The following is a 13,345-nucleotide window of genomic DNA, read 5'->3' on the forward strand; positions in this document are numbered from 1 at the left end:
TGCAATCGAAACCTTTGCACATGCAAATATTTGATCTAATAAAGAACGCTACTCTCACTTGTCTCATGTTCCCACGGCTGGTTTCTAATTTATTTTTCAGAAATATGCAAATAACTTTATGAAACTGGCTATTAAGCTACATTATAAAGGGGCTGCCTGAATTCGCTTAGGTGTGAGATGTTTTCAAATGAGCTACAGACATGCAGCCACTGGTCCAAAAGCTGCATCGCCTGACGTATCACCACCCTTATATTATCAAGATTATGAACACTGAAAAGAAGTTAACAGGACTTTAAATTAAATGAAGCTAAGTTATGTATGGTCAAATATGTGATCAAACACATGATGATGCATTAGCTGAGCTGTTGATGAAGAACACTTTCCTTCTTCTCTCAAAACCAGTCAGATAGCCCCAATAATCAGAATGTCAAATCTTCATCCCAGCAACCTACAACATCTTACACCATCTTCTGTTGCTTGGAAACGTTATTTAGAAAGTAGCTGCCTCACAACCTAACACCCCCATCTCCAATAACAAACCTCTTCAATAATTTGCGCCTGGACCCGTTCCAAACACAGTACAGCGACAGCCTCAATTCAGGTACTGGATGACACACTAAAAACCCTTGATGATGGGGATACATAACTGTTGGTACTGCTTGATCTCTCAGCAGATTTCAGCACCCTTAACCACCAGCAAAACATACACATTTTATCCTCAAGAATTCAATTTAAAAGCACAGAATCCTGAATTGGACCCAATCCCTCTCAAACCCAAGATCAAAGTCAGTTAAACTGAACTTGATTAAGTCACCCACAATCCCAGCCAAAAGTGATGCCCCTCAAGGTTCTATCCTCTCACTATATCTCCTTAACTCTAACTTTTAAATTGTATCCTGGCCATGGTAATGCAAGACAAGAGGATCTTTATAAATCAAAATGTTAATGATATACAATGCTACCTAGGGGTCCTCAACCAAGCCAGCATGGGTAACCTGAAGATTTTCCTTGAAAAGACAACCAATTATATGCTCTCCCCCTCCCTGAAATTAAATCCAAACAAAACTAACTTTGTTCTGTAGTCCAATGATTCTCCACCATCTAAAGACAAGTAGCTAGACTCTCTAAACCCTCAAGGGTTACTACCCATTCTAGTGCCTCATACCAATTCTCTTTGCTTTCTTACAGACCAACTTTCAATCTAGATCATGCAGCTAAACTGACTACATCTGTCTCATGTTAACTCCCAGCTACTTGGGAAACTAAACCATACAGTCCTCACCCTGATACCAGATCAACCGTTCAAGTCCTGGTTGGAGCTAAAATGCTAACAACAGAAAGCAAGAAACACTTTACATTCACTTGCCATATTTCCTCCTGAGAGCTGAATTTACTCCAATCATCAATTGGCAATTACTATGAGAGTCAGTGTTTCTGCTCCCTACTCCTTGGCAATTCCTTGTTTTGATCAGATTCCTATCCGAGAAATTCACCAGTTTATAGCTGGTGAAATGCTGTTGTGGCAAATATCTGGAGTGAAATATTCCCACATCAATTGGAATTCCAATTTGTTGTTAATCCTATTACCACCTGAATCCGGAATTGTCACTGAAATTAAGATCTTCAGTGGAATTCCTGATGTCCATTGTAAGGAAATGCCTCCTTGGCATGGTTACCCCCTGACTTTTTGCCTTTGCTGATGCTATGTTTTGAATTGAAAGTGTGCTGAGGCCTGCTAACCAGTGTTCTTTCCCTAACCTGTACTTTTGACTCCACAATTGGCACACCCTGGCATACAGGTAAGTCCATTGTAACTGGTACCCCTGGTACCAAGGGCCCTGATGCCAGGGAAGGTCCCCAAGGGCTGCAGCATGTATTATACCACCCCAGGGGACCCTTCACCAAGCACATGCACACTGCCCCTGTAGCTTGTGTGTGCTGGTAGGGAGAAAAAGACAAAGTCGAGACGGCACCCCTCTCAGGGTGCCATGCCCACAATAACTGCCTGTGGCATAGGTAAGTCACCCCTCTAGCAGGCTTTACAGGCGTAAGGCAGGGTGCACTATATACCACAGTTGAGGGCATAGATGCATGAGCCATATGCCCCTACAGTGCCTAAGTCCATTCTTAGACATTGTAAGTGCAGTGTGGCCATATAAAGTACAATGGTTGGGAGTTTGTCATTACGAACTCCACAGCTTCATGATGGTTTCACTGAAGTCTGGGAAGTTTGGTATCAAACTTTTCAGTCAGTGCTTGATTTATTGAAAGATGCACCCAGAGGTCATCTTAGAGATGCCCCCTGTATTTTAGCCAAACTTCTAGTGCAGGACTAACCAGCCTGCCATTTCCAGATGAGTTTCTGACCACATGAGGTGAGAGCCTTTGTGCTCTCTGTGGCCAGAAGCAGGCCTGCACTGGGTGGAGGTGCTTCACACCTCCCCCCTGCAGGAACTTTAACACCTGGCGGTAACCCTCAAAGGCTCAGGTCACTTGTTAGAGTGCCCAAGGGCACTCCAGCTAGTGGAAATGCCGGCCCCCTGGACAAAGTCCCACTTTTGGCATCAAGCCAGGCAGGAAAATAAGGAAAAACAAGGAGGAGTGATCACTTCAGCTGGGACCACCCCTTAGGTGTCCAGAGCTGAAGTGACCCTCTCCCTGCAGAAATCCTCCATCTCGGGAGGGCAGGGACCAATAGGGTTAGGTCCGCATCACCCACCCCAAAGGGAGTGGGCACCGGAAGGGTGTAGTCACCCTCAGGGACAATAGCCATTGGCTTCTGCCCTCTGTCCACTGTAACGTTCCTCAAATCTAGGATTTAAGGGCTCCCCTTAACCTAGCCCGTCAGATTCCTGGCGACCTCAAGAAGACAACAATAAGAAAGAAGAAGGACTGCTAAGCGTCAGCCAGCAGAGAAGACTCAAGACACCAACTGCTTTGGCCCTAGCCCTACCAATCTGTCCCCAGCTTCTGAGGCCCCTGCTACAAAAAGACGACGCATCCTGCAGGACCAGCGACCTCTTAAAAGCCTCAAAAGGACTGCCTGCACACCAAGGGACCAAGAGCTTCTGTGGACAGCGGCCCTGTCCAAAAAGAAACTCCAACAAAGGACTTCAGAACCGCCCGGATTTGCGAGTCCTGTCCACACTGCACCAGGCGCCCACGGCCAAAAGGTACCCCGCAGCCCCCCTGGCTTTGGGGAACCCGACATCCGGTGCAGTAAAGTGCAGCAGGCAGTCCTCCTCACTGTCCAGCCTGTGGTTTCTCTGAGCCAACCCCCTTGACCCAGCCTGAAGCCTACTTGTGATCCCCAGTGTCCACCTATTGGAGAGCTTACATTAGAGGAAATCCAGGTTATAGGAAGTTACTGAGCCCTCACTGACTGAATATGTTTCTAGAGGTGGTCCACATGTGTGTCCTTCCCCCAGAGCAGTCATAGTGGTGATACATAAAAATGGAAAACCCAAAGATTGCTGTGATTCATACTGATAGATATCTTTACTTAACATGGAAGTTAAAATTCTGGCAACGGTTTAGGCCTCTAGACTGTTAAAGGTTATATCTCCACTTATTTATACAGACCAATCGGGCTTCATGCCCCGCCGTTCTACCTGATATAACCTCAAAAGGACACATAACTGACAATTAAATCTGTGATAGACAAGAACCTCATGTCCTTCTTGCATTGGATGCAGAAAAGACATTTGATGCAGTACACCAGCCTTTCCTACAACAAACCTTGGTGAAATATGGGTTTGGACATAAGTACAGGAAATGGGTGGAGTTGTATCAATCCCCGGTAGCCACAGTTCGAGTTAATGGGAAAGTGTCTTATGACTTTCCTACAAGGTAGGGATGCCCTTCCTCTCTTCTCTTTGCCCTCACCATAGTCATTGGCATGTATTATACGAAATCATCCTGGGGTTGGCAGCTTCCGTAGAGTAGGACTGGATGGGGATGAAGACAAAATATCACTGTACGCCGATGACATCCTCTTCTATATACCAAGGGCATCCATGACTCATCCTGATTTTTCAATTTTTTGAGGAATATGGAAGCCACTGTGGATACCACATAAATTGGTGAGTAAATCCATACTCTCTTACATGCTGGGATCGACATGTCCCTACTCCTCCCCCACCTGATCAGTGAGGAGAAAGGCTTTATGTACCTAGGGATTTTCCTGACATTGAGGAGGTCAAAGTCGCTCATTTCACCAAGATAGATGGCGGTATATCAGCACTTTTTGCTGGGAGTGACTCTCGTGGACATACGCACTGCACAATTATGGTAGACATGCCACACAGAGCAAAAATGCTTTAGCATGCATTCCAGAGCGAATTGCTCACAAACCTGTATGGTGACCACCTTAATTCAGGCCACTACAGACGGTGCCTACAATCCGGAACGTTTCACCTGCAAATAACTGTTTTCAGTTGTTTTGTCCAAAGTAGTTGAGTGAAGACAAAGCAAGACTACAACACCAAGAACGCATTAGGTCATCACATGAAACATCAGGACCGGACACAGTGTCCATCATGTCGTGATGGGAGGCGGTCGCCCTGCCAGTCTGTCTTTATTAAAAATGCCTCATTCCCGTGGTTTTTCTTGCACTTTGTGTTAGGTGTATTTCAAAGCATATGGCAGAGATAAAATGATTCAAAAGAAAAATGCTGCTGTTCTTGCTAAATGACAGGACGCAACAGTTCTATTGTAAGGGCTCGTGCATGAGCAAATGTGGTTATTAGTTGGGAAGCGTCAAGTGTATTGTGCTACTCAAGTTTGATGTTGAGTAAAACATATTAGATTGGTAAAAAGATACAAGTTTAATCCCTAGCATCTTCAAGAAGTCGGATTCTGTAGAACCTACATGCAAACTACTTTTTTTTTTAAAGAAGCTCTTTGATTGAAAATGAACATTCTGCATTACTCTGTACTGTCAGTAGGATTCATTTGTTCAAAACATTTAATTAAAAATGTAACTAATATTTCTCCATCGATATTTCGGGACCAGATAAAGGATTGTTCTAACGGAAAAACAAAACTGATGAACACCATAGAAACTACCTAATTCTATTCCTCATAGTATTATAAAAATGAGGGTAATCTCTACACTTGCCTATTCTGATCTTCATTTAAAACTCTTAGAGGCAACAATTTCTAGTTACTCATATTACACCTCCGTTAACTAACTGCTGCATTTACAAATCGTTTGTCTCTCAGTACTAGTAGTAAGAAGGAATGTCCTTCAGTAGACTGTGTTCCAGTTTTTAAATCCTTTTAGTTGGGTATGTAAGCGATACTCTGCATATATCAGAACTTGAACATTTTAAGAGATCAGTGCCTGCTACGTTCTGTAGCAGGCTCACAAATGGGTTCAAGAGTCTTACAGGCCCCATTTCTAATTGTATTAAAATCATCAAATCCTTTATTAAAATCATCAAATCCTTTCTGCTTGCGTCTTCCAGAATCTCTCATGCAAGATGAATAACATCTGGCTGGAAGGGATCAAATGGCTACACATCTGCACCCTCTCTTTCTACAGCCTTTAAATGATTCCCCCCTCTTTGCCAATATAAATTCTAGGTTTAAATTGGTGAGGAAGAATTTAGGTAAAAACTCCCAGGTCCATTTTTCCCCCCAGAAATCCATCATAATTTTGATGACTGGGTTCCGATGCACTGACCTGATGTGCCAAAGCAACACTAGTTCTCCTTTTAGAGTCATTTGCTGTCCATTGAAATGCTACTTTTTCCCCTAATTCTGTACTTGTCCATTCACTTACAATTTATCTTAGGGTAGCCTGCAACTAGTGCAGCAGATCTTGCATGGTACAAATGCCCTGATCTGTAATCATCCCTTAGAGTTCTATTAATATTCTTGCTGACATTTTGTGAAATCAAACAGGTGATGGTCTTCTGGAAAGGCAACAAATCAACCCTTGGGTTTAGCACAGCTGGTCCTTGAAAACAGTATAACAGTTTCAGTTAAAAATACAGCTATACTACCATTAAATTAACTAACTTTCATATCAGGATGAAGAGCCTTTCGTATATGGGGTTAACTGCTCTGTAGTCAGAGCTTTAGCTTTGTTAGACTGCAGACATTTAATGTTTTTTTAAAACATACTCAACATCTGTTCAAGTACGCTTGCCTTCTGTGTATGGTTTAATACCTAATGAGTAGTGCATGCATACATTCAAGGATGAAATCTCAGTGAAAGGTTTGATTTCCGTTTACATTTCTGTGATTCAGTCAATGGGATCATCACTATTAAAACATTGATCTTGTTCTTCTCTCCGATAATGACTCTCATTATCTTGTCTTTATAATCAGTCTAATTTCCTTATCACTCAAGTGAAGTTGTAGGACTTGTGCAACATCTTGTGAAGTCGAGATGAGGTAGGCTTTATTTCTAGCTAGAGAGTGAGACATGCTGAAGGGCTAGGTGCATCAACATCATACAACTTCCTAAGCAAAGTGGTTCATGCCTGGCTTCATTTCACAAGTACAAACTACAAAAGATACTGAATTAGGAGTATGCTCAATCCATGGAAGGAAAGTTCTTACTGTTTTTGGAAACATCTAAGCACACTTATTTAACAGAAAGAATGTATTTGGAGCAATACATTGCCTAGGAATGTGGCATTTTTTCGACTGCACCCTACAAAACTGTTCGGTTTTATTTTCATTTTGACCTCCTCCATCTCACCAAAACAGTGGTAAAGTCTTCAGTTATGTAGCCTTCAAGGTGATATGCTTCCATTTTCTCCTTCAGGTTTCTGGATCCATGTCTTTCCCAATAGGGACTGGCTTTTCAGAGAGACTCAGCTTTGTGAAGCAAGTGCACCTCTAGACAAAAGAACTTAAGTGGTCTGCTCTGTAAGCCTTAGCATTAGGGTTTGAAAGCCCAATCAAATCCTTTACTGCCCACTGGAAGTTGTGCATTCATTATTTCTTTAAGTTCGTTCTTGGTTCCCGCTAAAATGTGCTTTGCACTTTTTAACATTTTGCATCATTGTGATGCTGTCACTCCTATGGGTCTGTAGTTACTAAGTCAGTTATTGACAATGGACTATGCGCATGTTCAAACTAACAAGTTCGTTATTTTTGGTAAGGCTCGGACTGGTGGATGCTCTAACTGTAGATTCCTCACCTGAATACGGACACTCAAAAAGCAGGGCTCTTGCACGCTGATAGGTGGCCTTGTGTGGTTCTGCACTGACTTAGTTTCACTCCGCAAGTGACAAACCACATATTAGTGCCACCCATGCGCGCTGTCAGTTTCTTTCATAAGCTTTTCCGCACCCTCAGACGCAGAGCCCATCAGCAGATTAAAAGGACCAGTGAGCAGATTCCTAAATATGTACATTTTAAATGGAAAAGAAGACCATTTCACAGACTGGGAATGTGATGTGAGAGGACAGTAAGGAATCTACTGATATATAGAGTATCCACCAGAAATTGCTACAGAAGTCATATAATTGTGCATCTGATGGGTGCTTCTATTTGCATATTCCTCACCTTTTGAACGGATACAAAGTAATACCTCTCACGCTGGTGGGGTGTTGAGTTGGCTCAGATAAAAAGAAATGTCTTGCAGGACCAAACAGGCAAAATGACCATCTCGACAGACCTGACTGTCGAAGTAGTGCTTTGTAAATGTGTGACAGTGTAGCAGCCTGACTGATAGCTACGACAGGCACTCAGTGTGCCAGAGCAGTGGTAGCAGCCTTGGTACGAGTGGAATGAGCCCTCAGACCTTCTAGAGGCTGCTTCTTAGCCAATATATATTAGATATTAATACAGAGGACTATCCATCAAGATAAATTCTGCTTCTACACTGCCTTTCTTTGCTCTAGGGAACCTCAATAAGAGCTGATCGTCCAACCAATGGTCCCTGGTACGATTAATGTAAATGGTCAGCTCTCTTTTGAGGTGCACGCAATGAAGTCTCTCTTCCCATTTTGAGGGATGAGTTGAAGTAAAGAATGACAGAAGAGTGATAGCTTGTCAGACAAGAAAAGGCATCACTGCCTTCGTCAAGAATGCAACCACAGATCGTAACAGCAGTTTGTCAGAAAAAGGTGGTATAAGTGAGCTAGACCAAAGGGCCTGAAGGTCGCTTGCACTGCGCTGATGTGCTCGTGACCAGAAAGACAGTTTCAAAGTCAAGAGGTGTAGTGTAATGGAAGTCGGTGCATTGTTGCGAAAGGTGTACAACTGTGGCATCACAAAGGGCTTTGGCGAAAACGTATGTTGCAAACCTTTGAGAAATCTGATCACAGCAGGTCATATGAACAAGGACAGCGGGTCTGACAAATGTAAAAAGACTAAGAGGGTCGATCAGTAATCTTTAACGGTGCCCACTGCAAATCCCAGGTGGGCCCACAACAACATGAACAAAATAACCAACAGTTTGGCTTACAACAGGTCTGTCTGGCGAGCATGGCACCAACCCACAAACTTATTCCAGTGCCCTGCGTGCACACATTTCATGGAAGGGTGCCTGGCTGCCAAGATCACCTCTACAACTTCAGAAGGAAAGTCAAGGGAACCCACTGCTTCCGCTCAATTTGCCTACATGGAGGTTTAAGCCTGCTTTAAGGAGGGCAGTTGCAAGACCCTGCCCTCCTGCTGCAACAGATTTTCCTGAAGTTGGACCCTGACTGAAGAACAGATGTTCAAGCCCAGACGATCTGGGTACCACACTCTCCTGCCCCAATCTCGACCCACTAAGATGACTTGAGCCCGGTCTTTCCTGTTCTTTTTCAGAACTCAGGGAAGGAGAGGTAGAATGGGTCTCAAAGAGAGCCTTCTTGGGAACTGTTGTTTACAGTGGTGATGAAGAGACAGCCAGGTTTCTCCCTACTGTGGGAAGACATGCTGAGCTAGCTCTGGGTGTAGCTGCCAGTCATGATCCGCTAGGTGTTGCCTGCTGATATAGTCTATCCTGCTGTTCAAGGTGCCTCACTACCAGCATGTCATCAGAATGACCCAGCCAGTTCCAAAGAAGCAGAGCATCCTAGCACAGAGCCTAGTATAAAGGACATAAGTAAAGACATTAGCTTTTACCGCAATGGTTTGGAGATGAGGTTAAAGACTTTAGCAGCTCACCTATTGACTGTGGCAAAGGATGCACTTTCCTCAGATGCTGATTCGGGTGAGGGATCCATTCCACTACAATTCTGCAGGTTCACATCCCAGTTATCCTTATCAAAGGGTGTGGCAAATTCATCTCATTCTGGTGGGAGTAGGAATCAAAAAAGCAATGTCTGTGCGAGTTAGTGCAGCAATCGTATTGTTTTCGAAACAGAGGTGTTGATGACTGACTGCACTGTGTGAGGATTGGAGAGCAACCTTGGTTGAGCTTGTGACTGCTTTGTTTTGGAATTGTGCAGCACAATAATTTCTGTATCCTCCTCCAATGTCATTGGTGGTGGCGGCGTCAACGGGACTGGTGCAGATTTCAGCACCAGAACTGAAGTTGCTGCGGACACCAGTGCGTAATCCAAAGCAGATTCAAGGGGCACAGATGGAACGGAGGGCGGATCTGCGGGAGGTAACCGGACTGGAACCCCCGGGGATCCTTGGGTCCCGAAGGCGGCCAAGAGGGAACTGGAAGCATGCTGAAGATGCACAGTATGGCCTACCTAACAACTTCGATCTGCTACAGCGTCACCAATAGATCCAGAAAGTCGGGACCTGGAAAATACTCTGCCATCAGGTGAATGTGGTGGTGGAGAGCCCACTTCTATATTGTCTGAGGGAGTTGTGACAATTAGCACGACCGTGTCCCTCCTTGTTTCTGTAGATAATACATGGCAGTCATGTTGTCCGTGCGGACCAGGACAATCTTGTGAGAGAGGTGAGGCAGAAATTCTTTCAGGGATAGAATTACTGCCTGAAGCACGAGGTAATTGATATGCAGGGATTGGTGATTGAGATTCCAAAGGCCTTGAAGGTGAGCGTCCCAAGCAGCGACCTCTTCGGTCCCAAAGGGTCTTCTTTGACCATAAGAATTTGCAGGTAGCTTCCTGGCAATCAGAGGAGAGGCATAAGTTACACACCAGATGTTGGTCGGTGTGGGGGAATTTCGAATGGCACAGAGGACAGAAACAAAATGGCGTCCATTCTAAGAGCTCAGCATAATGTTCGGTGCAGCGTGGTGAGGTAGGCCCGAAACGGGTGAGGTCGCCCCAGAGGGAGCGAGGTTGGTACTCGGACCGACGAGTCCAGACGAACACGAAGATTGAAATATGCAATTGAGAAAACAATACTGTCCAAGGGAAGATGGAAGGAAAGTTTTGAACTGGAGGGAGTCATAGGATGGAGCGAAGACACACACGTCTGAACCCGATGGCGGAGAGAAAATCTAACAAAGGAGTTGATGCCCATGAGCAGTATCACTAAGAAGGAGTCACCATTCGATTCTGTTACTCAAAAATGCTTCGTCAAAGAAAAACAACTTGCAACACTTCAAACCCAACACTAGACGGCAGGAGTATGCAGAGCATGTATACATCTACAGCCACACATGCCATCGAACATTTAGTTTCTGATAGTTGTTTGAAGGCATGTAGAGGCTGGATTATTGGAAACAGGTCGATGCTGGTAGCTTCCTTTGTTTTAAATAGGAGCCCAACATGTCTGCTTTGGATGTGTAATGATAAGTCAGTTTTTTTCAGTAGTTTCCTAAAAAATGAGATGCATTCCTTCTATGCATTTAGGCTTATAAAATGCAGTGAGAATTTTATACAATTCTTCAAATGCAGACTTAGCATTTTGGATTCTGTTTAAATAGTAAGTTTTAGCTTTTTTGATTGTTGACTTCTGTATTCTGTTAAGTTTGTGTAGATGAAGTTTGTCTTGATTGGTACTTGTTTTGAGCCATATGCGTTATTTTATCTTTTTTAGTTCTGCATTCATTCAAAATACTTGTTTCATTTTGTCCCGTTTTGTTGTTTTTAGTGGTAAAAGGATATTGTAAGGCAATGCCTCCTTGGCATGGTTACCCCCTGACTTTTTGCCTTTGCTGATGCCAAGTTATGATTTGAAAGTGTGCCGAGGCCTGCTAACCAGGCCCCAGCACCAGTGTTCTTTCCCTAACCTGTACCTTTGTTTCCACAATTGGCACACCCTGGCATCCAGGTAAGTCCCTGGTAACTGGTACTCCTGGTACCAAGGGCCCTGATGCCAGGGAAGGTCTCTAAGGGCTGCAGCATGTCTTATGCCACCCTGGGGACCCCTCATTCAGCAAAGACACACTGCTTGTCAGCTTGTGTGTGCTGGTGGGGAGAAAACGACTAAGTCAACATGGCACTCCCCTCAGGGTGCCATGCCAACCTCACACTGCCTATGGCATAGATAAGTCACCCCTCTAGCAGGCCTTACAGCCCTAAGGCAGGGTGTACTATACCATAGGTGAGGGCATAGGTGCATGAGCACTATGCCCCTACAGTGTCTAAGCAAAACCTTAGATATTGTAAGTGCAGGGTAGCCATAAGAGTATATGGTCTGGGAGTCTATCAAACTTCTCAGCACAATAAATGCACACTGATGCCAGTGTACATTTTATTGTGAAATACACCCCAGAGGGCATCTTAGAGATGTCCCCTGAAAACATACCCGACTTTCAGTGTGGGCTGACTAGTTTTACCAGCCTGCCACACACCAGACATGTTGCTGGCCACATGGGGAGAGTGCCTTTGTCACTCTGTGGCTAGTAACAAAGCCTGTACTGGGTGGAGGTGCTTCTCACCTCCCCCTGCAGGAACTGTAACACCTGGCGGTGAGCCTCAAAGGCTCACCCCCTTTGTTACAGCGCCCCATGGCACTCCAGCTAGTGGGGATGCCCGCCCCCTCCGGCCACGGCCCCACTTTTGGCGGCAAGGCCGGAGGAGATCATGAGAAAAACAAGGAGGAGTCACTGGCCAGTCAGGACAGCCCCTAAGGTGTCTTGAGCTGAGGTTACTCTGACTTTTAGAAATCATCCACCTTGCAGATGAAGGACTCCCCCAATAGGATTAGGGATGTGCCCCCCTCCCCTCAGAGAGGAGGCACAAAGAGGGTGTAGCCACCCTCAGGGCTAGTAGCCACTGGCTACTAACCCCCCCAGACCTAAACACCCCCCTAAATTGAGTATTTAGGGGCCCCCAGAACCTAGCAAGATAGATTCCTGCAACCTGAAGACGAAGGACTGCTGACCTGAAAGCCCTGCAGAGAAGACGGAGACACCAACTGCTTTGGCCCCAGCCCTACCGGCCTGTCTCCCCACTTCAAGAAAAACTGCAACAGCGACGCGTTCCCCAGGGTCCAGCGACCTCTGAAGCCTCAGAGGACTACCCTGCATCTAAAAGGACCAAGAACTCCAAAGGAAAGCGGCTCTGCTCCAAAGAAGAAACAACTTTGCAACAAAGAAACAACTTTAAAAGGACTCCACGTTTCCCGCTGGAAGCGTGAGACTTTGCACTCTGCACCCAACGCCCCCGGCTCGACCTGTGGAGAAACAACACTACAGGGAGGACTCCCCGGCGACTGCGACCCTGTGAGTAGCCAGAGTTGACCCCCCGAGCCCCCCAGTGACGCCTGCAGAGGGAATCCAGAGGCTCCCCCTGACCGCGACTGCCTGCTTCTAAGAACCCGACGCCTGGTAAAGACACTGCACCCGCAGCCCCCAGGACCTGAAGGATCCGACCTCCAGTGCAGAAGCAACCCCCAGGTGGCCCTCTCCCTTGCCCAGGTGGTGGCTACCCCGAAAAGCCCCCCCCTTGCCTGCCTGCTTCGCTGAAGAGACCCCTGGGTCTCCAATTGAACTCCATTGCAAACCAGACGCCTGTTTGCACTCTGCACCCGGCCGCCCCCGTGCCGCTGAGGGTGTACTTTTTGTGCTGACTTGTGTCCCCCCCGGTGCCCTAGAAAACCCCCCTGGTCTGCCCTCCGAAGACGCGGGTACCTACCTGCTGGCAGACTGGAACCGGGGCACCCCCTTCTCCATTGAAGCCTATGTGTTTTGGGCATCACTTTGACCTCTGCACCTGACCGGCCCTGAGCTGTTGGTGTGGTAACTTTGGGGTTGCCCTGAACCCCCAATGGTGGGCTACCTTGGACCCAACTTTGAACCCTGTAGGGGGTTTACTTACCTGCAAAACTAACAAACACTTACCTCCCCCAGGAACTGTTGAAAATTGCACTGTCTAGTTTTAAAATAGCTTATTGCCATTTTTGTGAAAACTGTACATGCTGTTTTGCTGATTCAAAGTTCCTAAGTTACCTAAGTGAAATACCTTTCATTTGAAGTATTACTTGTAAATCGTGAACCTATGGTTCTTAAAATAAACTAAGA

At 45.6% G+C, this 13,345-nt stretch overlaps 1 protein-coding gene across 6 annotated transcripts in view; it reads right to left on the minus strand.

The window, feature by feature from the left end:
* FIP1L1 (factor interacting with PAPOLA and CPSF1) overlaps positions 1-13,345 on the minus strand; it is a 510,903-nt gene that overhangs the window by 82,945 nt on the left and 414,613 nt on the right. The gene's annotated exons all lie outside the window — the stretch shown is intronic.

The sequence above is a fragment of the Pleurodeles waltl genome, chromosome 1_2 (genome assembly GCF_031143425.1).
Source record: "Pleurodeles waltl isolate 20211129_DDA chromosome 1_2, aPleWal1.hap1.20221129, whole genome shotgun sequence".
In the NCBI taxonomy this organism is placed as follows: Eukaryota; Metazoa; Chordata; class Amphibia; order Caudata; family Salamandridae; genus Pleurodeles; species Pleurodeles waltl.